The sequence below is a fragment of the Bos mutus genome, chromosome 27 (assembly GCF_027580195.1).
Source record: "Bos mutus isolate GX-2022 chromosome 27, NWIPB_WYAK_1.1, whole genome shotgun sequence".
NCBI lineage: Eukaryota > Metazoa > Chordata > Mammalia > Artiodactyla > Bovidae > Bos > Bos mutus.
In genome coordinates this window covers 29569626-29595335 of record NC_091643.1, presented here as the reverse complement: position 1 = coordinate 29595335, position 25710 = coordinate 29569626, and the positions used below count along the sequence as shown (strand labels likewise).

The 25710-nt window shown below is 41.5% G+C and overlaps 1 protein-coding gene across 19 annotated transcripts in view; it reads right to left on the bottom strand.

The window, feature by feature from the left end:
* The window catches only part of SORBS2 (sorbin and SH3 domain containing 2), a 212644-nt gene that overhangs the window by 125170 nt on the left and 61764 nt on the right, over nt 1-25710 (bottom strand). The window contains exon 1 of one of the 19 annotated variants that reach the window (XM_070364402.1): nt 1929-2001. The exons of 17 other annotated variants lie outside the window; for them this stretch is intronic. The gene's annotated coding sequence lies outside the window, so the exon portion shown is untranslated. Of the gene's footprint in view, nt 1-1928; nt 2002-25710 lie in introns of those variants that run through there. One more of the 19 variants, XM_070364403.1, reaches the window with a different exon arrangement.

Sequence of the window (25710 nt, the reverse complement as noted above, 5' to 3'; positions counted from 1 at the left end):
AAGCATCTACCTGCAATGCAGGAGACCCAGTTCGATCCCTGGGTTGGGAAGAGCCCCTGGAAAAGGGAATGACAGCCCACCCTGATATTGGACAGAGGACCCTGGCGGGCTACAGTCCAAGGGGTCGCAGAGTTGGACGTGACTGAACAACTAACATACATGCTTATTAGCTGTGGGACTTGGGATGAATTAGTTACATGCTCTGAGCCTTGGTGTCCACAGTCATAAAGTGGGGGAAATACTAGTACATACCTCACAAGATCCGTGTGACGATGAAATGAAATAATATATGTAATATACTTAGAAAGTAATGTGCTTAAGAAAGTCCATGGCACTAAGAATGATTAAGGGAATATGAACTATCAAAGAGCCTCTTGATGAAAGTGAAAGAGGAGAGTGAAAAAGTTGGCTTAAAACTCAACATTCAAAAAACTAAGATCATGGCATCTGGTTTCATCATTTAGATGGATGGGGAAACAGTGGAAACAGTGACAGACTTTTTATTTTCTTGGGCTCCAAAATCACTGCAGATGGTGACTGCAGCCATGAAATTAAAAGACACTTGCTCCTTGAAAGAAAAGTTATGAACAACCTAGAAAGCAAATGAAAAAGCAGAGACTATTACTTTGCCAACAAAGGTTCGTCTAGTCAAAGCTATGTGGTTTTTCCAGTAGTCATGTATGGATGTCAGAATTGGACCATAAAGAAAGCTGAGCGCTGAAGAATTGATGCTTTTGAACTGTGGTGTTGAGAAGACTCTTGAGAGTCCCTTGGACTGCAAGGAGATCCAAGTAGTCCATCCTAAAGGAAATTAGTCCTGAATATTCATTGGAAGGACTAATGCTGAAGCTGAAACTCCAATACTTTGGCCACCTGATGCGAAGAGCTGACTCATTGGAAAAGACCTTGATGCTGGGAAAGACTTAAGGCAGGAGGAGAAGGGGACAACAGAAGCTGGTTGGCGTCACCAACTCGATGGACGTGAGTTTGAGCAAGTTCCGGGAGTTGGTGATGGACAGAGAGGCCTGGCGTGCTGCAGTCCATGGGGTTGCAAAGTCAGACACGACTGAGCGACTGAACTGAAGATATCATTTTCATTATGTTTATGAGCATCATTTTATTGTTTCTAGAATACAGCTCACCACCACCCAGGAGTTAGAGAATCGCAGGTGTATGAAACCTCAAAAGGTTGGAAAGCCACATGTTCAGATAAAAAGGGTAGACTCACCAAAGTAGGCAAGGGTCAAGGAAGCAAAGAGAAAGGTAAAGTTTTCTTAAATTTCCCGTGTTGGTAGCTGGTGATTCTCACTGTCACAGTGACAGTTACAAATGTAGTGTGTACGTGTTCCAGGCTGCCCAAGGTTAGCTATGTATTAGTCAGATTCTGTGCACAAAGACATCTGTGTTTATTCCACTTAAAAGTCATGTGGTCCTAGTACAGTTCTGTGGGGTTTGGGAGAACCTGGGGTCCAGGTTCTGGTTGCTAACTGTGTGGAATCTTGTGGATTTCTCTGTGTCCTCATTTGCTAATGAAAGTTGGACTTTTAGACAATGTTTCCTAGATCTCCACAACTCATAATTTTCTGATCCCTCTTCGGAAGAGCAGTCCTATACAATAATTTCTTTCACAGGTTAACTCTAAGCAAATGTGTCCATGTGGAAACTCAGAGTTATAAATCAGGAACAGTTAGATGATTTATTTTTGCTCTACAAATGAGCAAATGCATGATCATATTCCATTACATAGCATGTTTGCCCAATGCCTTTAAAAGAGAATTGGGTTTTCAAAAAATCAGCTTATCTGTTGTCTACTGCATCAAGGTGTGTCATAGAGTTGTTAAATGGTGCATTTTAAAAACTCCTCTGGCAAATCATTTTCTTAGAGAAAGGTTACCAAAAAAAGAAAAGAAGAAGAGGAAAATTCAGACCTGATTTGGAGAAGCAGCAGGTGCAAGTCACAGCTCTGGTACTAAATCGAGACAGCTCCTTAGAGAACGACGTATCCAGACTTGCCTGTAGTATTTTTATAAAGGCTCTCAAACCACCGTGAAAATCACTGTGATTAATTATTAAACGTGATCCAGGCTGGGAAGTCCATGCTAACACAATTCAGATCTGTTTTGCTCTGCAGCCTTTGGTTATCAGTTATGGGGATATATAGAGTAATAGTCATAAGGATCAGTTTCAACACCATGCCTCAACCTACTTTTATTGTACATAAACAAGACTGGGGGGTGGGGAAGGCAAAGGGAGAAAGTGCCATGTTTCAAGAACATTTGTCTTGATATTTTAGTGACAAGCTTAATCTAATTAATCGTATTTGGCTCTGACTAGCTTAGCATAAGGTGTGAGCTTTCAGCTGCGAGAGGGCAGCTCTTGACAAGGTGAGAAATCCTCTTTTGATTGTTGAAATCATCCAGGGTGCATCTCATCTGTTTTTGAAAATGAAAGCTCTAGTAATATGTGATTTTAAAAAAAGATGCTTTCCTCATACATGACTCTGAGTTCTGTGGTAGGAGGTTATAGCTTGGTTACTACATGTGGCAGAGACAACTAGCCGTCTTCTTAGATCAATCTTTCCTCCTTACCCTATAATTGAAGTTTTAGCTGGGCACATGGCTTAAGCCAGGCGAGGACTCCATTTCTCAGTTTTCCTTCCTTTGTGACCAGAGTTTGGCTGGTGAGCATGAGACAAATCATATGTATGCCCTCCGAGGGTAGGTTCTTACAGGGCAGGGGTGCCTTTGGCTTTCTCTCTGTCTGCTCTCGACAGACCTGGTGTTAGGATCTGGAGTGGCCATCTTGACCATGAAAGGGAAGCTGTAAGTTGAGTGTGCAAGAGACTGGCTCCCTGATAACGATGCCAGTACCCATCTGCACTGATACATGAGTGGGCAACAAGCATCTCCCTTATTTAAGCCTCTATTATTTTGGATCTCCAGGAGCACTGAGCTTTTATCCCAGTGAATGGACTACCACAGTTGGAATCCAGCAAATCATAATTTCTCATTCAACTTATTTGTAGAAATAGTTATAAGGGGAAAATCTCCAATTTTATAGTAAATTTCATTTTCTTTCTGTCACTGGTTGAGTGAAATATTGGCTAGCAAACATATTCCTGGTGGCACACAACCCTTGTGTCTCTTTTAAAGAGCTTGTTTCCTTCCTCCCTCTGTTATCTCTTCCACTCTTCCCTGAATGTCTTATCATCTCCATTGGATTATAGATTCCTTCAGGTCTAGACCTACATTCCACGTTCCAGAGTTTACTATCCCATTGTCTAAACACAACGTTTTGTACATAAAGAGTTCAGAGTGAGCCTTTGTTTAAAGAGATACTCCAAAGACATGCACAGAGTTGTGTTAATTTTTAACACACCATGCATGTAATTTAATTCCTAAAATGAATTTGAAAACAAGTGCCTAAATTAAATACAAAATTAGATTTCTAGGTTTCTAGACAGATATTATTAATCGTTAGTGATAACACATTAAAAAAAAATTCAGTGGCATTTTAAGTGATTCAGTACCTCTAGAAACAGCCCTGGACACAACAAAGAGTAGCATGATGTATTAAATAAGATGAAATTCTTAAAGCCTTTAAGTGTAAAGCACTTCATGCCCAATATTTATTCCCTTATTATCACTTCCAGTAAAAGTTATTTAAAGGTTAAGGAGACCAAAAACCATAAAAGGCAAAACATCTCTGGAATGTCCTATAGGAAACAAAATTATTTATTCTGAAGTTTGGAAAATAAATTTTTTAAATGCCTTAAATTTCTCATATTGTCCCGAATTCTTCATGTTGCCTGAGTTGATATTATGACAGTAGATTCTGATTATCCACATGTAATATAAACATTTGAGAGGATTGCTACTGCCAAAAGACAAATCAAGTTACATTTTACCTTGTGTGTACATTCTAGGTATAGAATGTATTCTGTCTTTGCAGTATAGGAACAGGCCCAAAGTTAAGGTTTCTAGATGTCTGGATAAAATTTTCAGAAACATTTCTCAGCCAAGAAAGGCATCACCTTTGCAGTGGGGATGATGCTACAATTCCTGATCTGTCTCCCTCACGGGGAGACGGAGACTGGGGTTGGTCAGAGACTAAAGTGATACCATGTGGGACACCATACACTGGGAACAACAGAACAACTATAATGAAAACTAACTTCCTAATAACTTCTCCCCCCTCACCCCCTGCCCCACACTCTTTTAAGTGTGCTGAAAACATTTGATCTCTAACCTATTTGTAGGTAAAAATCACCACGGTAATTGAATTGGTGCCCTAACTTCCTTAAATAGCAACAGGTAGCAGCTCTTGGCGGAGAACGCAATGGCAGCCCACTCCAGTACTCTTGCCTGGAAAATCCCATGGATGGAGGAACCTGGTGGGCTGCAGTCCATGGGGTCGCTAAGAGTCAGACACGACTGAGCAACTTCACTTTGATTCTCCACTTTCCTGCACTGGAGGAGGAAATGGCAACCCACTCCAGTGTTCCTGCCTGGAGAATCCCAGGGATAGGAGAGCCTGGTGGGCTGCCGTCTGTGGGGTCGCACAAGAGTTGTACAAGACTGAAGCGACTTAGCAGCAGCAGCAGCAGCTCTTGGAAGCTAGTATAAGAAAACTTCCTGGAGCAGCCAGTGAAAATCTTGCTTTCATCCCTGTTTTGTCACATTTAATGGGGATTTTGATCCAGATGTGACATGCAAATGGGGTTGAGAACCAAACAATTATGAGAAAGAATTCTGGGGTAGAGCCAGAAGATGAACCCAAGACCACAGTTTCAAATAAGCCAAGTATTTTACTGTAAAGTGAAAGGAAAAAAAAAAAAAAAACCCCACATCTTTCTGTAAAGTAAAATGGTTTCTGTATTAATACACACTGAAAAAATGGGGAAAACAAGAACTTTCTTTAGGAGATGAAATCTGGTCACTTGAGGAAAAGCCCTGTTCCAGAGAACTGAGGTCTTCCTCTTAATGATAGGCTTTTGTTTCTGTGTTGCTCAACTTCTAAATCATTTAGGGAAAACTACCATGTGAGATTATAATCTTTATCCAAAACAACCTTCTCAGTGGTAGTAAAGTGTAGTAAGGCAGAAAAATGAGAAGTTGTTTGAATTTTAGTCAGAACAATAGTTGAAGTCTCAGGATATTATATAAATGGGCACCACTGATACCTGTTGAAAGGTCATGAGTTCTGTAACAGCTGTTAGAATAAATTATACTTCAGAATAATCTGTAAAAAATAAATAGAAAAGAGATCATGTTTTGTCACTGAGCCCAGACAGGGTGATGAAAAAGCCATGATCATGTATAAGCTTTATTTGCTTATCTGGAGGATGGTGTTAAGGATGGATGTGGAGCCTATTATACAGAGTGAAGTACGCCAGAAAGAAAAACACCAATACAGTATACTAACACATATATATGGAATTTAGAAAGATGGTAACAATAACCCTGTATACGAGACAGCAAAAGAGACACTGATGTATAGAACAGTCTTTTGGACTCTGTGAGAGAGGGAGAGGGTGGGATGATTTGGGAGAATGGCATTGAAATACGTATAATATCATGTATGGAACGAGTCGCCAGTCCAGGTTCGATGCACGATACTGGATGCTTGGGGCTGGTGCACTGGGATGACCCAGAGGGAGGGTATGGGAGGGAGGAGGGAGGAGGGTTCAGGATGGGGAACACATGTATACCTGTGGCAGATTCATTTAGATATTTGGCAAAACCAATACAATATTGTAAAGTTTAAAAATATATATAAAAAAAAGGATGGATGTGTAACTTTTGTGTGTGTGTGGTGTCTGGGTTACTTTTTGAGTTCTGATTTTTTTTTTTTTTAAATGAAAAACATCTATGAAAGTCTAGTCTAATGAGACAGAAGAGTTCCTAATTCTTTGAATCTCAAAATGATTCTTCAGTCCTAATCAGCTATGAACAATTAGATTTCAGTTATTATTATTATTCACATGGTTGTTTAGTTAGAAAGTGGTCTTATTTGGAAAGGACTTCCCAGGTGGCACAGTGGTAAAGAATCTACCTGCCAATGCAGGAGATACAGGTTCGATCCCTGGGTTGAGAAGATGCCCTGGAGAAGGAAATGGCAGTCCACTCCAGTATTCTTGCCTGGGAAATCCCGTGGACAAAGGAACCTGGTGGGCTACGGTCCCTGGGGTTGCAAAGAGTTGGACACGACCAAGTGGCTGAGCATACACACACACACACATTATTTGGAAAACTGTTTCTACAATTTATTCTAATTGAATTTAACATGAAGCAGCTATGTTGCCTTTTTGAATATTTTTAGAGTTGTGAAAGTGCTGAATATCACTTCAGACTTTGAAGAGCAGAATGACATTCTACAATGAGTCTGTTTGTGGCATGAGATTGGTGATAAAAAATAATCAGGCATGGGACTTCCCTGGTGACCCAGTGGCTAAAGACTCCACGTTCCCAATGCAGGCAGCCTGGGTTCAATCCCTGGTCAAGGAACTGGATCCCACATGCTGCAACTAAGAGTTCAAATGTCAAAACTAAGACCCAGGGCAGCCAAATAAGTAAATGCGTTAAAAAAAACATCAGGCATGGATCATAAGTTATTCTGGGACAGAATTCTGCGAGCTACTGAAAACACAGGACTTGAAGTGACCGTAAGGCTTCTGTTCCTTCATCCCTGTGTTAGGTTTAAGAACTTCATCTCCCTTTTCTAATGGCCAAAGCGTTGAGAATAGTATTGATATTAAGTATCTACTAACCAGAAACACCTGAGCTTTTCTTAACACCGCCCCCCAACCCCTGCCCTTTACTCTTACCCAAAATACTACCCACAATGGGCACCCAAAGTGCCAGGAAAATAGCCAGCTTTCTAAGACTCCATGTAATTTTATTTTGTGTAATAGCTGAAGCGGGCCAGAGATGAATTTCACATCGTCATGGAAGGAAGAAGGAAAACATCTGAGAAATTAATCAGTCTCAGAGCCATTTAAAGGTATATTGTATTTGGAGGCACGACTCTGGCCATAAAGGTGAGCACCTGAAATAACACAGGAACCTTCTTGCTGGAGGGGAGCAGCAACTTCACCAAAAATAGGAAGAAAAGGGACTCTTTTGCTCCATCTCCCTTAAGGAACTCTGAAAACACTTTTATGTTTTGCAGAATAAGACCCAATTTAGTTGAAATACAGATCGTATAGAACATATTGAGTATGTTCCAATAAGCTGAAAGCTAAGCAACAGATGTTAACAGAGCAATCTATTTCTATGAGGATTGTGAGAAAATAATTATGAAGCTTTGCGGGAAGCCAGGAGGCCAAAAAAAAAAAAAAAAAGATTCAGGGTACCAGTACCGGTGTGTTCAAATATCCTGAAGGAGAGATGCTGATTTACTTTAAGAACTACCAAGTCTTAGTCCATTTCACCTCCTTAGAATAATTTCCAGTGTTTGTTAAGGCATACGGAATCTGGAGGCTTAAGGTAAAAAGTGTGTCTTAATCACACTGGAAATTTCATAGCTTTGGGGAGTTTAGTAATGCTTCTTTCTGAAGCATGCATCTTTCTAGTTCAGTGATCTCTGGAGCTGAGGGAGAAGCAGGAGAGTTCACAGTCACAGATCAGGGCATTGACCTTGCTTCTGTGACTGTAAAGGCCCTGGGTTCCCAAGGAGTGGGGAGAGAGTACAGTAATTAATCCATAGACTCCAGCTGTATTGAGGCCTCATATTTTTAACCACTTTACTTACTTTAAACTTTTCTTGTATGCTATGTACACAAGGGGCGAATACCCAAGAAGTAAGGATTTTCAGTGTTTCTAGCATTTATATGTTAGCAGATTACTTAAACACTTCAGGGAGTTGCACTCTTCCATGCAGAAGGCCAGTTTCTTTACAGTTGGAGAGCAGGAAGCAGTTTTGAGGCTGTAAGTTATCTTTCATTGTTGCAGCTCCCAAATTAATGATCCAAGAAGCTTTGTATTAAAAAAATAAAAATAAAAGATCTTGGGGGAAAAAATCTTGGGCTTCTTGACTTACATATAGGCATCTCTGACTATTTTTGAGGATGCTTGGGTGTTTTAAAAGATTTTTTAAAAGATACCGTAAATTTAGATCTTAAACTGTGCTGGGACCACTTTGGTGTGTTTTTCTTGACTACTTGGGGGTATTTTTTCATGCTCAGAAAGTGAAAGAGGAACGAACAGCTAGTTAATGGTCTTGTTGGCTTCTAGAAGGAGCTAGTTATCCTTCAACAGCAAATGTTGGCTGGAGTGCTGTCATATTTGCAGAATTGACCTAAGTTTCCTAATATAGCATCCAGCGATCACATCCATGCTTTGCGATGTCAGGTAGGGGTACCTAACCTGACTCCTCTACTTCTCCTCACCATCACTTGCACTGTTGCCCCAGGCCCTTCCTAAAACCTAGCCCAATTGTGCCACTCCTCCTGAAGCTTCTCAGGGCTCTGGTTGTCCAAGGTCAACTTCCAACAATTTAGTGTGACCATAAGGCCATCCCCTGATCTGATGCCATCCTCCGTTTCCAGCCTCCTCCTCCACCACAGCCCTCACTTCAGCCGTGTCTGCCTGTTCTTTCCCAAAGTTCACCATGGATGGTTATGCTGCTTTCCCCATCTGGGTATAGAATTTCCTTTTGGAAATCTCTTGGTTTCCTCAAATCTCACCCATTCTTCAAGGCTTCTGTCTCCCTAATTAATTACTCTTTCTGTGCTTTTAAAGGTGTTTTTAATCTATTCAAATCCTGTAACATACAGTTTATTTTCCCCCAGTCAGGAAATGGCCACCCACTCCAGTGTTCTTGCCTGGGAAATCCCACAGACAGAGAAGCCTGGCGGGGCTACGGTCCACGGAGTCGCGAAGAGTCAGACTCGACTTAGTGACTAAAACAACGAAAACCACCACAAACAAACAGTGAAAAATAGTCTCTGAAATCATGCATGTTTTCCTCATAGGCTCCAACACAGAAAGAGGCTCTAAAACCAGCTTGTTCTTAAGCCTGTTGCATTGACTGTCACGATTCTTTTTGCATGTTCTCAAAACACACTCCTCTGGCAGTACCGGTATGCTTACCTATTTTGTGTCTGTCTGTTTCATTGCCTATAATACACATGAGATTAAGGCTAACTTCTTTATCACCGTTTATCTTGCATTCCATCTAGCTCAGGACCTTGTGCATCTTATGTGCTTAGTAGGTTTTTAAAACTCGAACCCAAAACAATAAAGTAAATGGCAACGGGATCATACTTATCAGTAATTACCTTAAACGTAAATGGGTTGAATGCCCCAACCAAAAGACAAAGACTGGCTGAATGGATACAAAAACAAGACCCCTACATATGTTGTCTACAAGAGACCCACCTCAAAACAGGGGACACATACAGACTGAAAGTGAAGGGCTGGAAAAAGATGTTCCATGCAAATAGGGACTAAAAGAAAGCAGGAGTCACAATACTCGTATCAGATAAATTAGACTTTAAAACAAAGGCTGTGAAAAGAGACAAAGAAGGTCACTACATAATGATCAAAGGATCAATCCAAGAAGAAGATATAACAATTATAAATATATATGCACCCAACATGGGAGCACCACAGTATGTAAGACAAATGCTAACAAGTATGAAAGGAGAAATTAACAATAACACAATAATAGTGGGAGACTTTAATACCCCACTCACACCTATGGATAGATCAACTAAACAGAAAATTAGCAAGGAAAAAAAAAAAAAAGAGGTGTGTAAGGCAACTGGAAATTTAAACATCACTGGATATTTGATGATATTAAGAATTTATTCTTAAAAAAAAAAAAGAAACCAATATTCATTGCAATACTATTTACAATAGCCAAGAAATGAAAGCATGAATAAAGAAGATGTGGTACATGTATACAATGAAATATTACTCAACATTAAAAGGAGTGAAATAATGCCATTTGCAGCGACATGGATAGACCTAGAGATGATCATACTAAGTGAACAAAGTCAGAGAAAGACAAATACATATGATATCACATATGTGAAATCTTAAAAAATGATATAGATGAACTTATTTACAAAACGGACAGACCCAAAGACATAGAAAACAAACTTATGGTTCCCAAAGAGGAAAGAGGGAGAGGGATAAATTAGGGATATTAGATTAATAGATACACTCCTATATATAAATCAGAAAAGCAACAAAGTCCTACTGTATAGCACAGGGAACTCTACTCAGTATTCTGTAATAACCTATAAGGGAAAGAATCTGAAAATAATATGTGTAACTGAAAAAAAAATAAAAAATAAAAAGGTGAATCACATATAAGATTGTTGCCAGTTTATATTTTAATGGAGAGTTTTTAAGCAATTATAGTAAATCTTTGACTAGTTCCTTAAAAAGATTTAGACATCTATTTTTGAGCATTTCTCCTGTTAATATTTACAATAAACTTCAGTTTTCTATGGGTCAGCAGCTATAAACCATCACAGCCTGCTCTCATCCAGTAGTTACAAAAGCATGGAAATTATCTTTAGTCCCTTCAAGACTCGATGACCTATAAACTTGTGAATTACAACTTTGAAGTTAGAGTCCTAAGAGGTAAATTAATAGACATTCTGACCTTGTGCCTGGATATAGCATTGATCATTAAATATTAGCTATTGTTTATTATTCTTGCTATTGTTCATAGAGTTCTTGTAACTATTGCTATTAATTTCTGTTATTTTAATTTCATTTTGGCAAACAAATTATCATTTTAATCTTTTGATTCATGTTCCTATCTCTAGTCTCCTTTCTGACCTCTCTCAGTCTCTCTCTCTCTTTTGGTTTGATGGTGCAGTGTTGTGAGGTTTATCTTTTGACAAGGACCAGTGACTTAACATTATCTATTTATACATTCCAAATCAAGCCCAGCACAATATGTTCCCATTCTAATCTTCAAGATGTTCTACTCTATTTGCCTTCTCATATTCTGTTCTTTAGCCAAACTGGACTTTCTGCTGTTCCTTTTTATATACATTTTATGTTTCAGCTTTCATGAGTTTAGTCGGCCCATTTTAACTGGGTGCCTCCCATGTGTCAGGCATAGTTCTGGGTCTCAGGGGTGCCCAGATCATCAAAACCCATCCCTGTATCCCAGGAATGCTTGACTGGTGTAGTGAGGCAAATACGATTTTGAACCACCTTTTATGATATCTTTCCTTAATTGGCATTACTCCTAATCACTCTTGAAATCACACTTATTCTTGGAGGTCCACTGAAAGTTGCCTGCTGTGTATATGATATAAATGGCCCTCTTTCATTTAAGTGAATATAGTTCCTTGTCTGTACCATTTCATCTTCTCTTACTGTTATCTGTGTTTATGTTTTCTTGAGGGCAAGGACCATGCTTTATTCACTTTTGTGTTCTTCGCTGTGCCTTATACATATTAGGCTTTCAGTTAATACTGGTTGAGTATCAAATGAACGTATCAGTAGAATTTTATTTTAAATAGAAAAATACCCAAAGTCTTCATGGATCATTCTTTATTGCTCCATCCCCAAAGATACTTCATCTAAAGAAGCTTTGTTGTTGTTCACTAAGTCATGTCTGACTCTTTGCAACCCCATGGACTACCGCACGCCAGGCTCCTCTGTCCCCCACTATCTCCTGGAGTTTGCTCAAACTCTTGTCCATTGAATCAGTGATACTATCTAACCATCTCCTCTGCTTCCCGCTTCTCCTTTTGCCTTCTGTCTTTCCCAGCATCAGGGTCTTTTTCAGTCAGTCAGCTCTTCACATCAGGTAGCCAAAGTATTAGAGCTTCAGTTTCAGCATCAGTCCTTCCAATGAATATTCAGGGTTACTTTCCTTTAGGATTGACTGGTTTGATCTTGCAGTCAAAGGGAGTCTCAAGAGTCTTCTCCACACCATAATTCAAAAGCATCCATTCTTTGGTGCTCAGCCTTCTTTAACAGTGCAATTCTCACATTTGTACCTGACAGCTGGAAAAGCCGTGTGTGTGTGTGCTCAGTCTGACTTTTTGTGGCCCCATGGACTAGCCCACCAAGCTCCTCTGCCCATGGAATTTTCCAGGCAAGAATACTGGAGTGGGTTGCCATTTCCTACTTCAGGGAATCTTCTCAACCCAGGGATCAAACTCTCATCTCCTACACTAGCAGTCAGGTTCTTTACCACTGAGCCACTGAGCTATCAGGGAAACCCATACATACATATACCCACACACACTTTACTTGGCTAGATGTAGGTTAAGCAAATAAGGAGATTGATTGCCCATTTTTTTTGACATGCTTTTCTTATCCGTTTGTCCTACAAGTGTATATGTATTCACATATTAAAAAATTTTGGAAACAGTTGTAAGATAAATAGAAAGACACAAATATAAAGATAAATATAGTATGGGATCCTGGAGATGGACCAGGGCTTTCAAAATAGAAGTAGTAGAAATGTGTCTGGGAGGAAGGGCTGTTTTTAGCACATTTGGGCACACGTCTTTAAATATGAGACACACTTCTGGAAAGAACACGGGGTCCTGTGAGTGAAGTATTGGGTTGCCTTGTTTTATATTTACTTGAGGCTCTTCTAGAGAACCAACAAAAGTGGGAAGGGAAAGCAAAACCACGCGGTTCTGTGAGACATTAAGCGTGCTTCTCACAAGAGCCGGAGCCCCGAACAGATGCCCCAACAAAAGCAGCAGCGTCTGGAAGCCTGCACAATCACACATTCCTCCCTTCATACTCCCGGGCATCATCTCCATGGTGACTGAATGAGTTATTCACTTCAGTCAACCCTGATGTGATAGAAATAGCTTCATCAGAGCAAATTCTCTTCCCCTCTGAAAAGCCGACAGATTTATTGAGGAACTTCCTCAGTTTGCATCAGGGATCCTGTAGCTTCGATGGTCACAATTACACAGTCACAGCTAACAGAATAGGTGTGTCAGAGTCAACATGTTGTGTTAATTACAACACATGTTGTAATTGTTGTGTTAACATGTTGTGTTAGTTATTACACTGACAGTGTAATAATGCTCACATACAAGAGGAAATTAGGAGGATTTTAATAAATTCAGTAACTGACTCTTATACTCTTGTATGGGGCATTTAAATGAACCAAATCTTGTTTATTTCAATACTTTTAATTTTTTTTTAAATTAATGAAAAATTAATGATTTTGTTACCAGATTACCAAATTAAGCCTTTTATGGGATCATACATTAAGAAAGAAAAGCCTGAAGAGATTCATTTCAATAAGCTCCTTTAACTAAATGTGTTCATTAGGATGCAGGCTTATTTATCATGGTTATTAAACTGTTATGCAACAATAAAACTTGATTTCCAAAATAATGTCCCATAATTAGGCCTATTTTATTTTGATAAAACCAGTTTACTATACCTTTTAAGATAAAGCAAGGGGAATATCTTGTTCAGGAAAAATAATTAAACAGAAATAAAACACCTCAATCCTCAATCACTGTTATTGATTCACTGTTATTGATTCACAGTGTTATTGAATCACTGTTATGAATGAATTACTGGTTAGTATTCATTCCTGGGCTTCCCAGGTGATGCTAGTGGTAAAGAACCTGCCTGCTAATGCAGGAGATGTAGGATATGCAGGTTTGATCCCTGGGTTGGGAAGAACCCCTGGAGCAGGGCATGGCAACATCCTCCAGTATTCTTGCCTGGAGAATCCCATGGACAGAGGAACCTGGCAGGCTGCTGCTACTGCTGCTGCTAAGTCACTTCAGTCGTGTCTAACTCTGTGTGATCCCATAGATGGCAGCCCACCAGGCTCCCCTGTCCCTGGGATTCTCCAGGCAAGAACACTGGAGTGGGTTGCCATTTCCTTCTCCAGTGCATGAAAGTGAAAAGTGAAAGTGAAGTTGCTCAGTCGTGTCCAACTCTTAGTGACCCCATGGACTGCAGCCTACCAGGCTCCTCCATCCATGGGATTTTCCAGGCAAGAGTATTGGAGTGGGGTGCCATCGCCTTCTCCGACCTGGCAGGCTACATATAGTCAGTAGGGCCACAAAGAGTAGGACACAACTGAATTGACTTAGCACTCACACATTCATTCTTGAATCTGCTCCAGACAGGTTTTATGCTTTCTTTGATGACTAACTCTCATGGAAATATGATTTGCTTTTAAGATTAAACACATCCTAGCAGTACAATCCTTGACTAAGGGTTCCAATATTAAAAAGCACTTGAAATATATATGGTCAATGCTTTCAAATTAGTTTGAGTTTTAGTAAACCTAAGGAGAATGGCTTTTCTGGACATTATTTAAATGTTCAAAAAAAGATTTTTATTCCCAAAACAAAGTGTTTTGAGTTTTGGGTCTGTGGGTTTATCCAGTCAGCCCAAGGATAGGACTCAGATAAGGTTCTGGCTTCCTTTACGGGGACCGGAAGATCTATCATAGTGCCAGAGGCTGCATTCCGTAGGAAAGCCCACTGCATGGTGTATGGAAAGAATGTGGCTGCAAATGGACGCTTTCAGGCTCTGGTTCTACCATCTGTCACCTAGGCAAATGTTTTCACCTGCTGTGGCTGAGAAGGGCCCTTGGCTTGCCAAATAAAATTGTATTTGTGAATGGGGATCACTTGAAAGTATCTTGCTAAGGTCCTGTCTTTGCCATTCTCTCTAATTCTGGTTATTGTGATGAACCTCGTGTTCTAGGTAAATATTGGTGGTGCTTCTTTTACTGTAAGCATTCTTCCCTCTTCTGTGGCGATCGATAAGACTTTTTTTGGTAAAGCAGCAAAGCCACAGGGCTTTATTTCTAAATCTGGTTAACCAAACATCTGCCTCAACTCATCATCACAGAATAATGCACACTCGCACTGGTAATTTTCATTCCAGGTTCTGAAGTTAATCACAGTGATTCTGAACTCAGGAAGAAAATTAATGAAGATGCAGTGCGATTTGCTGGTCTCCTGTGAGACTGCACAAGTTTCTCTATTAAATAGCACTGTTAGTGTTAGGTTCCGTGGTTTGGAGATGAGTAGACCAATGCAAATCCTTGGCTGCTTGGGGTGGAGGCAGAGATGACGGCCATGCTCCCAACCTCATCTCCTTCATTCAGACCATGCTGGCCACACATTAGGAGCCAAATACGTATTCTGTGAGGGAGTAGGTGGGGAAATGAATGAAGTCAGCCCTCTGGTCTCTCCTTCTTCAGCTGTAGAATAAAAATGATTACATCTGTTTACCACTGATCATGTGAGAACTAGATAATATATGTAAAGTGTTGAGCAGAGGGGTACTGCATATGATGAGAATTGTGTGACTGGTAATTGCTGATCTTCCTACATGGAGGTCATGTCTCTGATTCACAGAATTCATTTATTTCTTACTCTCCTATGTTTTCTCATGTGGTACATTGTAAGTTCTACCGATATTAAATAAGTATAGTCACGATAAAGCTGGTTTTAAGTCTGTATGCTTGAAAAATGAAAAGACTCTAAGATGTTTCATTGACTTTCTACCCAGTTCTCTCTGGGCCAGCTGAGCAAATCTCTACTCTTTCAGAGGACTGCCCTCTAAGTGACTAGAGGTAGGATGTTCTTCTGCCATTTCCTCTGTACTTCTAGTTTCTGAATAAGTAAAGAGCAGAGCTAGATGTTTAGTGCTGTCTCCATCTTCCTGGTCCTTACATTAAACTGATTCGAGGAGAACACCCCTCACATCAGGCCAGCTGATGGCCATAGGTCTGTAAGCACGTGGGTTACGAGTACTCAGGGTGCGTTAATCCTACGAAACCATCCAATCTAAAGCTTGCCCAGATCCCTAGTTTCCAGCCCATGAAATACAAGGAATAATACAGATCTTTGGTTTCCTGGAAAAGCACCCTATTACTCTTTCTCTTTTTCTACTTACTTAGTCTAATGATTCATATTCCAGGTGGTTCTGGCCCAATTTTAGAATTATCAAGATCTACATTGTAGGGAAAAAACCCCATCACATTTCATGTACAGTATAACTTATGTAATTTTTTTTTTAGGGAATGAGAAAAATCTAACATTCAATGCAGAATTTCTGGGTCCTTTAACATTAAGAGAAAATTTTAGTTTTTATCATTGGGTTGTATTGTAATATATTTATTTATTATTTAACTCCTTGTGTCACTAATTAATTTACATTTTTCAAAAACATTTCATGAATGGAAAAATACTCTCAAAACAATGATGTAAAATTGAAGATGCAGACCAACACAGTGTAATTCCAATTTTGGCTTTTAAAAAGGTCACTATGAAATTTTTTTTAAGAACAGGGGAATAATATCTCCAAATGTTCATTTCATCATCTCTCAGATGGGTTGGATTTTTGTAAAAGTCATCTCTCATTTTTGAGAAGCACGCCTTCTTCCACTCAGGGGGACACTTCAGGACAGCCAAGAAACTTTAACACGTCATATTTTAGCTCTTATGAACCTTCACAAATAAAGGCAACATATGTCTGTGATGAACTGTAATACAATATTAATGACTCAGCATTTCTGACAAGTAGTCCTTGAGCGAGTCCTTTTAAGTTCCTTTAAGAAAGGACAGAGATTCCTCTTGTGAACTGCTGCAGCCCAGGTTGCAGTAGGCACTTTACAGCTAGAATGCACAAATAATAGCTCAGCTCAGGGCCCTGCCCTTAGAAGTCACCGGCTGGAAGAGGTCCAGGCTTTAAATGCTGTCCCACTTTTGGACCTGGGCTCCCAGGCACCTGCTTGCCTGCTGGAACAGGTGAGCAAGTATCAACCATCTTGAAACCTGGAAGGGGCTTTATTCTGACTTAGCTGCAGCGTTCTACCCATATACCATCCTTATGGCTAAAATGTCGTATAGATATATTTTTTAATTGATGTTATCTGCTTAGTGGATATTTTTCCTATCAAAATCACTAAACAGGTTATTCCCTTCTGCTGCTGCTACTGCTGCTAAGTCACTTCAGTCGTGTCCGACTCTGTGTGACCCCATAGACGGCAGCCCACCAGGCTCCCCCGTCCCTGGGATTCTCCAGGCAAGAACACTGGAGTGGGCTGCCATTTCCTTCTCCGGTGCATGAAAGTGAAAAGTGAAAGTGAAGTCGCTCAGTCGTGTCCAACTCTTAGTGACCCCATGGACTGCAGCCTTCCAGGCTCCTCCATCTATGGGATTTTCCAGGCAAGAGTAGTGGAGTGGGGTGCCATTAAGCAACAAATGTTCACTCATTATTTTTTATTTTTTTTCTTATGTGCAAATATCTATATTCTTTAAAAGGCTGTTTTAAAAACCAAGTCCCTTTGGTTAATTTAAATCCTTCCTTGAGGCAGGGAGAGAAGAAAGGAAGAAATTATGACCTCACTGTAATGATGGATCAAGTATAAATTAAAAGTAGAAGCAGCAGTAAAATAAAACAAGATAACTTCATCTCTGATACATAGAACTTACTTGGATACACAGTTTCATCTGGACAGATTCAAATACAGACTCTCCATTACTGCCCTCCTAATATGGGAGGAGCTGGAACTCAGAATAGAACATTTCTCCAAATGGAAAACAGCTCAGATGGCTAATGCAAATGAGGAATTTCAGTTGGCTTTGGCCATAGCAGGATGCAAAATTACCGTCTCACAAATCACTTTCTCCTGTATCTGCGTATCAAAATATTTATAAAATGTCTTGCATAGTCATACCTAACTAAGCCTCTTGATATTTACCTTTTCAGTAGGATTCTCTTTGTCTTTACACAGAATGCAATGACTAAGCAGTGACTCTTAGAAAGGGGAAGGTCTCTCTCATTCTGCTCCTGTCTCTCTCTTCCCAAATATACTTTCAAATCACTGTGCAGAAAAAGGACTAAAAGTATCACACAGATTCTTATTTGTAGATCATGGATAATAAATTCCACAGCCTGATATCTATGCTCTGATATCTGATCTGCTTTCTTGAAAAATATGCACCTTTAAAACCCGATTTACAATAGAGGAAGTAAAAATTTTCCTTTTAGAAGTAATATGTGAGTAGAAAATGGAAAGTTCAATGGAGATGGGTGATCTTATAAATTGTCTGCATAGGAATAAGTAACTCCAGGGTACTCTGCAGCCCTCTAAATTCAGAACAATCAAGGAGACCCATGAAGTTTTAGGAAAACTCATTCCCTTGAAAGATAATCTCAATGTTGTGTGTGGATTGGAAGGGCATCAAAGTGTGACAGAAAGACTGTGAAAAAAGAATGATCTATTACATGGATGGTCCTAGTATTTTGGAAGATGTAAGTTGCGGGCTTAAGGTTCACTCAGACCAAAGCTCCTGAGTAATGGTGAGGTGATGAGTCCTCGGGGCTCTGTTCTCACTCAGGAATCACCTGGACCAGGTGGGCCTGTCCTGCCAGTGAGACACTGGACCACGGCCCTCTGTGCTCCCCGTGGAGTAGATCAGTTGCACAGATGTGCGAGGGGGTGAGTGCTGAGTCTGGGACTGAAGGGTCACCAGCTGGTGATCCACACTTGAAAGATACTTCTTGCTCGGACATGACCCATTGCCCAGCAGTGGTGATCCTAGGGTGAACTGGGTCCCCAAAACAATATGGTGAAGTCCTAATCCTGGTACCTACGCAAGTGACCTCACCTGGAAATAGGCTCTTTGCAGATGAGGATTAAGGACATAGTGGCTGGTGTCCTTATAATGACAGAGATTCAGAGAGAGACAGGCACACAAGAAAAAGGAACACCTCCATGTGACAGTAAGAGACTGGAGCGATGCTGCCATCGGCCAAGGGATGCCAAGCATTTCTGACCACCACCTGGAGCAAGCAAAAGGTCAAGAGGGGTTCTTCTCTAGAGCCTTTAGGGGCAGAGTGACCCTGCTGACCCTTGACATCCAGGGGTGGCATCTTGCTGTCCTGTCCACTCTTGGAGCCCAGTGGAAAGCCAGGGAAAGTTCACTGGTAGGTGGCTTGCGGGCCTTAGAAGTCCTGCTCCCAGGGGTGTGCACGGTGGTCAGGGCATTCCCGTGCGCTGTCGAGTGTCAGTGAGCAAGAGGCATCCTCTCGCTATAACAAGTAGGACCATGTGGGCATGCTGTAACTGAGAAGCAGCGAGACGGGAGATATTTAGGACAAGGATGGGGCCGATTGGAGAGGGAAATGGCACTATTCTGCCTGGAAAATCCCATGGACAGAGGAGCCTGGCAGGCTGTAGTCCGTGGGGTCGCAAAGTTGGACATGACTGAGCAACTAAGCACAAACACAAAGCACGTGGGGCCTGATTAGTTTCCTCTTTAGGACAAGGATGGGGCCTGATTATAGTTTGCTCACAGCATTCCTAAGATTCCTTGTCCCCCGCCCCCCGCCCCGGCCTCACCCCTACCCAGCACAATATCCTACTGAGAAATAAGGCAGGGTCAAGAATTCCCAGAACCATCACTCTGGCCTCCCCCTACCCCCCAACTTCCTCTGATTTCCCCACTGGCCTCCTTTACATCAATCAACTTAAACCAAGGGTATCTCTGAAGAATCCCAGCAGAAATTCTGCTGGGACACGAGAGGAATGAATATCAGGAGAGGGCGGAGCGGCCTCAAAGCCTTTGGTGCCCATCATTTTACTTCCTTCACTTCCCTGGGAAACCTTCTTGTTAAAATGCACACACAGACTTTCCTCCCGGCCTTGTCAGCCCCATGCCCGGGCAGCCGCAGTTCCCCATGAGCACAGCGTACCTTCTGAAGAAATGCACCCAGATCAGAATGGTATATGAGTCTGTCCTATTCTGGCTCTAGAAAAGAAACGTTACAATAAATAGGTGGGTGGGATCAGCTCGGTGATCATGAAAGCAATCAAAATAGCAATGAAATCAAGCTCAGGAAAGCTTAACTTTATCGTTGTATTGTGTATATGCTTCTTCGTTGACCAAGTTTGATACCTTGTTCTCGAGAAACAATAGGAAAGGAAATATTTGGGCCAACACCTGTAGTTATTTTTAGTTTGTGACACACCGCAGCTAGTCGCCAGAATTACGTAGAATAGGGTCGATCGGGGCTGTTTAACCCACGGGGGTCTCAGGTGGGGGTGAAGCAGGCAGTGTGACTTAGGCAGCCCTGAGTTGTTTTGCTGATCCATTTCCACGTTCCTCGCCCCATTTATTTAAAACGAACTTTCTCTAACAAAGCTTCATTACCACCGATGAGTATTTTAATAGAATGGAAGTATGCAGGATAGCAAAGACTATAGTGTCAACATATCTTGTATCCACCATTCCCATCTCCTCTTGGCTCTTCCAGTGTCTTTTCCAAATCTGCATGGAGCAGGATAGGAGAGGTGGGAGGCATAAAGGGTAGGAGGGAGGCAACCCCACTTCCTGCAGGATCCAGGCAGTTCTCTGGAATGTTCTCCCCCACCCCCACCCTCACTCACCACGTGCTTTGCTATCTGCCCTCCGCCCACAGCCAACTCATCCTGCGAGGAGACCCCATTATGTCCCCTCCTCAAAGGATCTCTCCTCAATTGATTCACCAGCTATCCACCCTTTCCTTACAATTCAAAATTTAAGTTGCCCAGATGCTTTTTTCAAATTGAAAATCACCTTTCTGGGTCTGTTCGCTGAATCGTGAAGGGGTACAGTAGTGTATCTGACCATTTAAGGCTCTGTGAGATGCTAACAAGTTGAACACACTCTCCTCTCAGTAAGTTCTATCTTAAGCAAGTTTATCTGTGTTTTTGAAACATAGGATTGACCCTGTGGGCAAGAATTTCAGACCAGCCAGGAAGCGAGGGTCATGAGAGGTAAGGAGCCACTTGGAGGCCAATGGGAACTTCTCAGGGGTCCTCCTATCTTGTCAGGAGGCATTGCCTAGTCGACCTATTTCTAGGGAAGGCCCTGATTTTCAGGTGAGAAGCAATACCTGTTTCTGCAGATAAATCAATCTGTCACAGTGATAAATACCCCCTTTTGACATTGTAGGAGATTTGTTTCAAATGAATCATAGTAAGCTGTTTTTTCCCTTCTAGGCAGAATACTATTTGCAGGCATCTGCAAATTTGGGAAGAAAGCTTGTTTCCAAAATGGAACCATTCTGACAAGGAAAAAGGCAAACTGCACACACAGACACACACACTCTCTCTCTCTCACACACACACACAGTCTCTCTGTCTCACACAGACAGTCTCTCTCTCACACACACAAACACACACATACTCACATGCAACCCTCCCCCCAAATCTAAGTCTTCATTTTGTTTAAGCTACCTGTTTATAAGTAATATCTGATGAAACCTCATTAAAAATGCATCTGCTTTTGTGTTAAACTTAAGTTAAATTGCCATTCCTGGACTGTATCTTTAAAATATTTGTGTGTGTGTATGTGTGTAGTTTTGTCCTCTTCATCACTGATGTATCAAAATAAATGATTTACCTGCAGAAAACTAAAATCTTGTGGATTGCATGTGCCTTGATGAAGTTAATAGTTGCAGTAAACAAATTTCTTAGAAAATGTTCAGAATTTGATTTTTCATACAATCCTAATGTTGCTAAATTTCCAGCAATACAGTTATAGTATCTATTGCAGCCGATGTGTTCTGTGTTCAAGCTCTTTCCCAAAGCGTTTCTATTAATCCTTCCAAAAATGTGCAAGGCAGAGCCATGGTCAGGTGCCAAGTTACCCAGGCCTAGGTGGCGGGTGGGGAGCTGGGTCTCCCACACAAACAGGGCTTAGATGTACTCTGCTATGGCTGCATTAAAAGTGGCCCATTCTAACGGTCCCAAAGCATTTGCTCATCATGGCTTCTTGAGAGCTTGGGATACCAAGTCAATCAGGAACCATCTCAACAGTTGTGTCAGCCTCAGAACTCACCAGCTTTCGTGCAGGTGCTGTAGTGCAAGTCTGGGTTTGTACTGAACTAAAAGGGGAAGTACGCTTTGCATCAAAGGCAATTACAGCATATAGGTGTTATCATTTAGAAGTGAAGGCCAGCAGAATATACTGCCCCAAGTTATGCTGCTTTGGTATATTCATTATTTTGAGCTGTGGGCACTTGAAAAACAGCAAATGCAGGGAGAGGCTTTTTCTGAGTTCCCTTATCTGCCTAAAGACAGAAGCTCCAAAAGAACTCAATGGTCATGGATCCCCTCCAGGAGTTTCATCAACGAGGGAAGAGGGACTCGTCTTTGGAGACTAGGAATAACACCATACCACACACACATCGCCACAGACGATCACACCTCCTGTGCACTCTAAGGGCTCACTCATCTTCCGAAAAGTCATTTGCCCTCTCCTAAGAGACCTGCATCTTCCTCCCCTTTCCCTGCGAAGATGACAGTGAAGCCTTAATTCTAAGCCACCCTGGGGAGCTCTCATTTTTCCCTGTGTACCTCCCTGTATACAAAGCATACAGGTTAACAAATGTGCTTGTTTTTCTCTTGTTAATCTGTCTTCTGTTAATATTACAGGAGCCATAGCTAAGAACTCAGGATAGAGGGGAGGATAGAGGGGAAGTTATGTTCCTCCCCTACAAAAGTCCTCCCTTGTCTGCAAGCGCCCTGGGATCATTAAGGTCAATGTAGAAGTCTGTGCATGAAGGAACTGGGTACTCTGGTGGTCACTGAGCAGACCTGGGACCCAGGAGGAATAGGGAGGTATGGTGAGCTTTAAGGAGAGCTTGAAGCCGATGACATTCAGTCATCACAGCACTCAGCTCTGTCTGGGTACTTTAACACAAACTCGGAGGATGAGGCTTCAGACAAAATGCCTTTTGCAAAGGAGCTAAGGCTGCCTGGTCACAGCTCAGGGTTTGTACTGTGGGTGACCCTCAGCCCCGAAGAGTTTCCAGGTATTCCCGGGTGTCCTCTTCAGCCCAGGGCCCCTCTGATGCAACCCACTCAACCGAAGGGTCCTCCAGGACAGGGCTTAACACCCGTTCAGAGATAGGTCATCCCACACAGTGGCCACTCTCAGCGGTGACTAGCAATCAGGAACGGAGCCCATAGTGAGGTTAACTGGAGGGTTCCCCAACAAGAAAGCCTGATCCATTTGACCTGAGAGTACAAGCTTACCTGGCTGTCCTGTAATTTCTCCCTTGGCCCCTATCACTAACGTATTCACTTCAAGTCACAAGTTGAGTAAAGCACCATAAGGATGTCTGAGTCCTGGGTTGCCCTTCGCAACGCCTATGAATCTGAGCTTCTCCCCTCATTTACTAAAGAACAGGAGCCAGGGTAAGAACGGTCAGTGTTCATTGCTATTGAGATTGCCCACAATTTCTCCCTTTTTAGCAATTATTTAAGGGCTTTCAAAGTGCTGCTTCTTTCACTATGTTTCAGGGTGAGCTATAAGGAGAGGTTGATTTTCCAATGATGGATTGGACTTTGCATTTACAAGTAGAATTTCCACAGCTTTCAGGTCTCAGGATGGGGGCTTAAAGAGGTAGGGCAGGAAGAGCGGTAGCTGTCCAGCCCGACCGCGGCTGACACCTGCCAAGCCCGGGAGGAGGGGGAGGAGGGGGAGGACTGAGGGATTGTCCTGCACCTGTGTCTGCCCTTCCCATGATCAGGACCAAGACTTTGCTCCTTTACAACCTGTGTCTCCCCTTGAATGGCCCTACCATTTAGGGGGACCCGTGCTGACAGTAAGGTGCAACTCAAAAGAAATGTGGGTTTCTTAAGGGAGGATGGAAAGGAACTCTATCATTAAAACAAACAAACAATGTTAAAACATTGTGTGTTCAAAGATTAGATGGCCTGTAAGACCCTTGACAGTGTGAGGGTTCTGATTCTTGGGTGGGAAGGCGAGGAGCTTCTGGTTATCTCCCCAGCCTCAGGGAAAGAAAGTAGGGCATCTTTGTGAGCATTTATGTTTTACATCGTGGGAGGAATTAAAGGACTCTCCCACAGAGAAAGCCAAATCTCCCCCCAATCAGGTTCTGTCTGCTGCCTACCTCTTGTTGACCTCTGAGGTACTGTGGAAAAAAAATTAATAATACAGTGAATTTTCCTTTCAATAAACAAACCTTTCCACTCTCCACTCAGCGAACAGAAACACCCTTTGTTGACTCCAGATACAAGACCAGAAGAGCTAGTTTGCTCGCCACTTAATCTATCTCATTGAAACTGCTTCAGGGAATATAACACACTAGGGGACAAAAAAAAAAAAAAGATGTGAGCTCCATGCTCTATTCACCAGCTTCTGCTTGCACATCTGATCCAGTCAGGGCAGCTTGTTGGTGAGCAGCACACACAGAGACTCCGCGGATCCGGGAAGAACACGTGATCCACGTTTGCAGTAATTTTTGTATAAAAGATTGTGCTGTTAACCTCCGGGGGTCATTCTCGTATTTTCTGAGAAATTGGCTGCTTTGGCTTCTTCCTCAGAATGCCGTGTGTCTCATTCAGCGGGGGCAGGACAAACGACAGCTTAGGCATTCCAGCAAGCGCTGAGTTAATGTGATTAACCCCCATCAAGATAGGGGACGTGATGGGACTCAGAAGGCCGTCCCCATCGAGGCTTTTCCTTCTCCCCGACCAGAAAAGCAAAACATGCTGTGTGGTTTTGCAACTGGTCAAATTGGGAAATATTTTTAAGCTTTCTGCTTTGCCAAGTGCTTCAGAAGAAAAAAAAAAAAAAAGTTTTTTCTCTCTCTTTCCTGCCAAAACAAGTTCCCCCTTAAATATTTTTTCCCATATCTGGCTACATGTCCAGGATTTCTTCTTTTCTAAGAATAAATAATTTTTCTGGAGTATAAAAATGCCACTTGCTTTATCAGATTAAATGTCTCTTTATATAGAAAAAGCATTTAAAACATTTCATCCGTGGGTCTGGGGAAGGATCCTTGCTTAATGTGATTTTGTTAAATTAATTTTGATTAAATATTTGGTCTCTGAATTCTTTTTGTGATCCTCACTGGAATGTTCAGGCTTGTTTTGTAACACTTTCCATACTACTTTTTCTCTCACTGCCCTCATATGATTCCCTTTTACTAGAGAGTATTAAACATGAATTAATTTCTGTATTTGACCAAAATAAATACCTTGGAAATGATACCAATGCAAGGGAACCCTCTGGGTTCCATTCTCTATTTGCATACTTAGCTGAAGTTAAAAGGGTTCAAGCTGTCAGGGTTTTAAGAACTCCAGCGTTAAAAAAGTGTGAACGTGCAAATTAGCTGTCAAGTTTAATACAAAGTGGACAATGTAGCCCAGAGCTGACTTGTTTCCCTTCCTGGGGTCCTACAGATCTTGCTGTTAGGTAGAGCACAGACACACAGGAACACTGAAAAATAGCAGTTCACGTGGGTTGGTTGGGTGTTTTCGTTTTTTACCAGCTGAAAATGTCAATAACATTCACAAAACCAAAAAGCTGAATAGAGTTAGAGTCGAGAATACAGGCCAAAAGAAAAACAGGCTTGAAAAAGCAAAAATAGCTATATACCTGAAATGTGATAAATATGCATATAGAAATAAAGAGCATTAGCTCTCATAAAACCACAAACGACCTGGTGAAATACACTACAGATTTAAAGCTTTATATTGGGCAACAAATACAGTCATTTATTATTGACATTTAATGAATCATTCTACGTAAATCTAGTGTAAGCCAAAAGCATTCTAAGTTTATATATAATGCTATTACTAGTTAGCTAGTTAATGTTTAAAATCTCTTTATGTTTGTTAGTGTGTGAGGGTGTGTGGAGTGTTTAGTATGGGGAAAGTGGCTTATGGTCCTTTATAAATGGTTATCTTTAAATTTCCTGG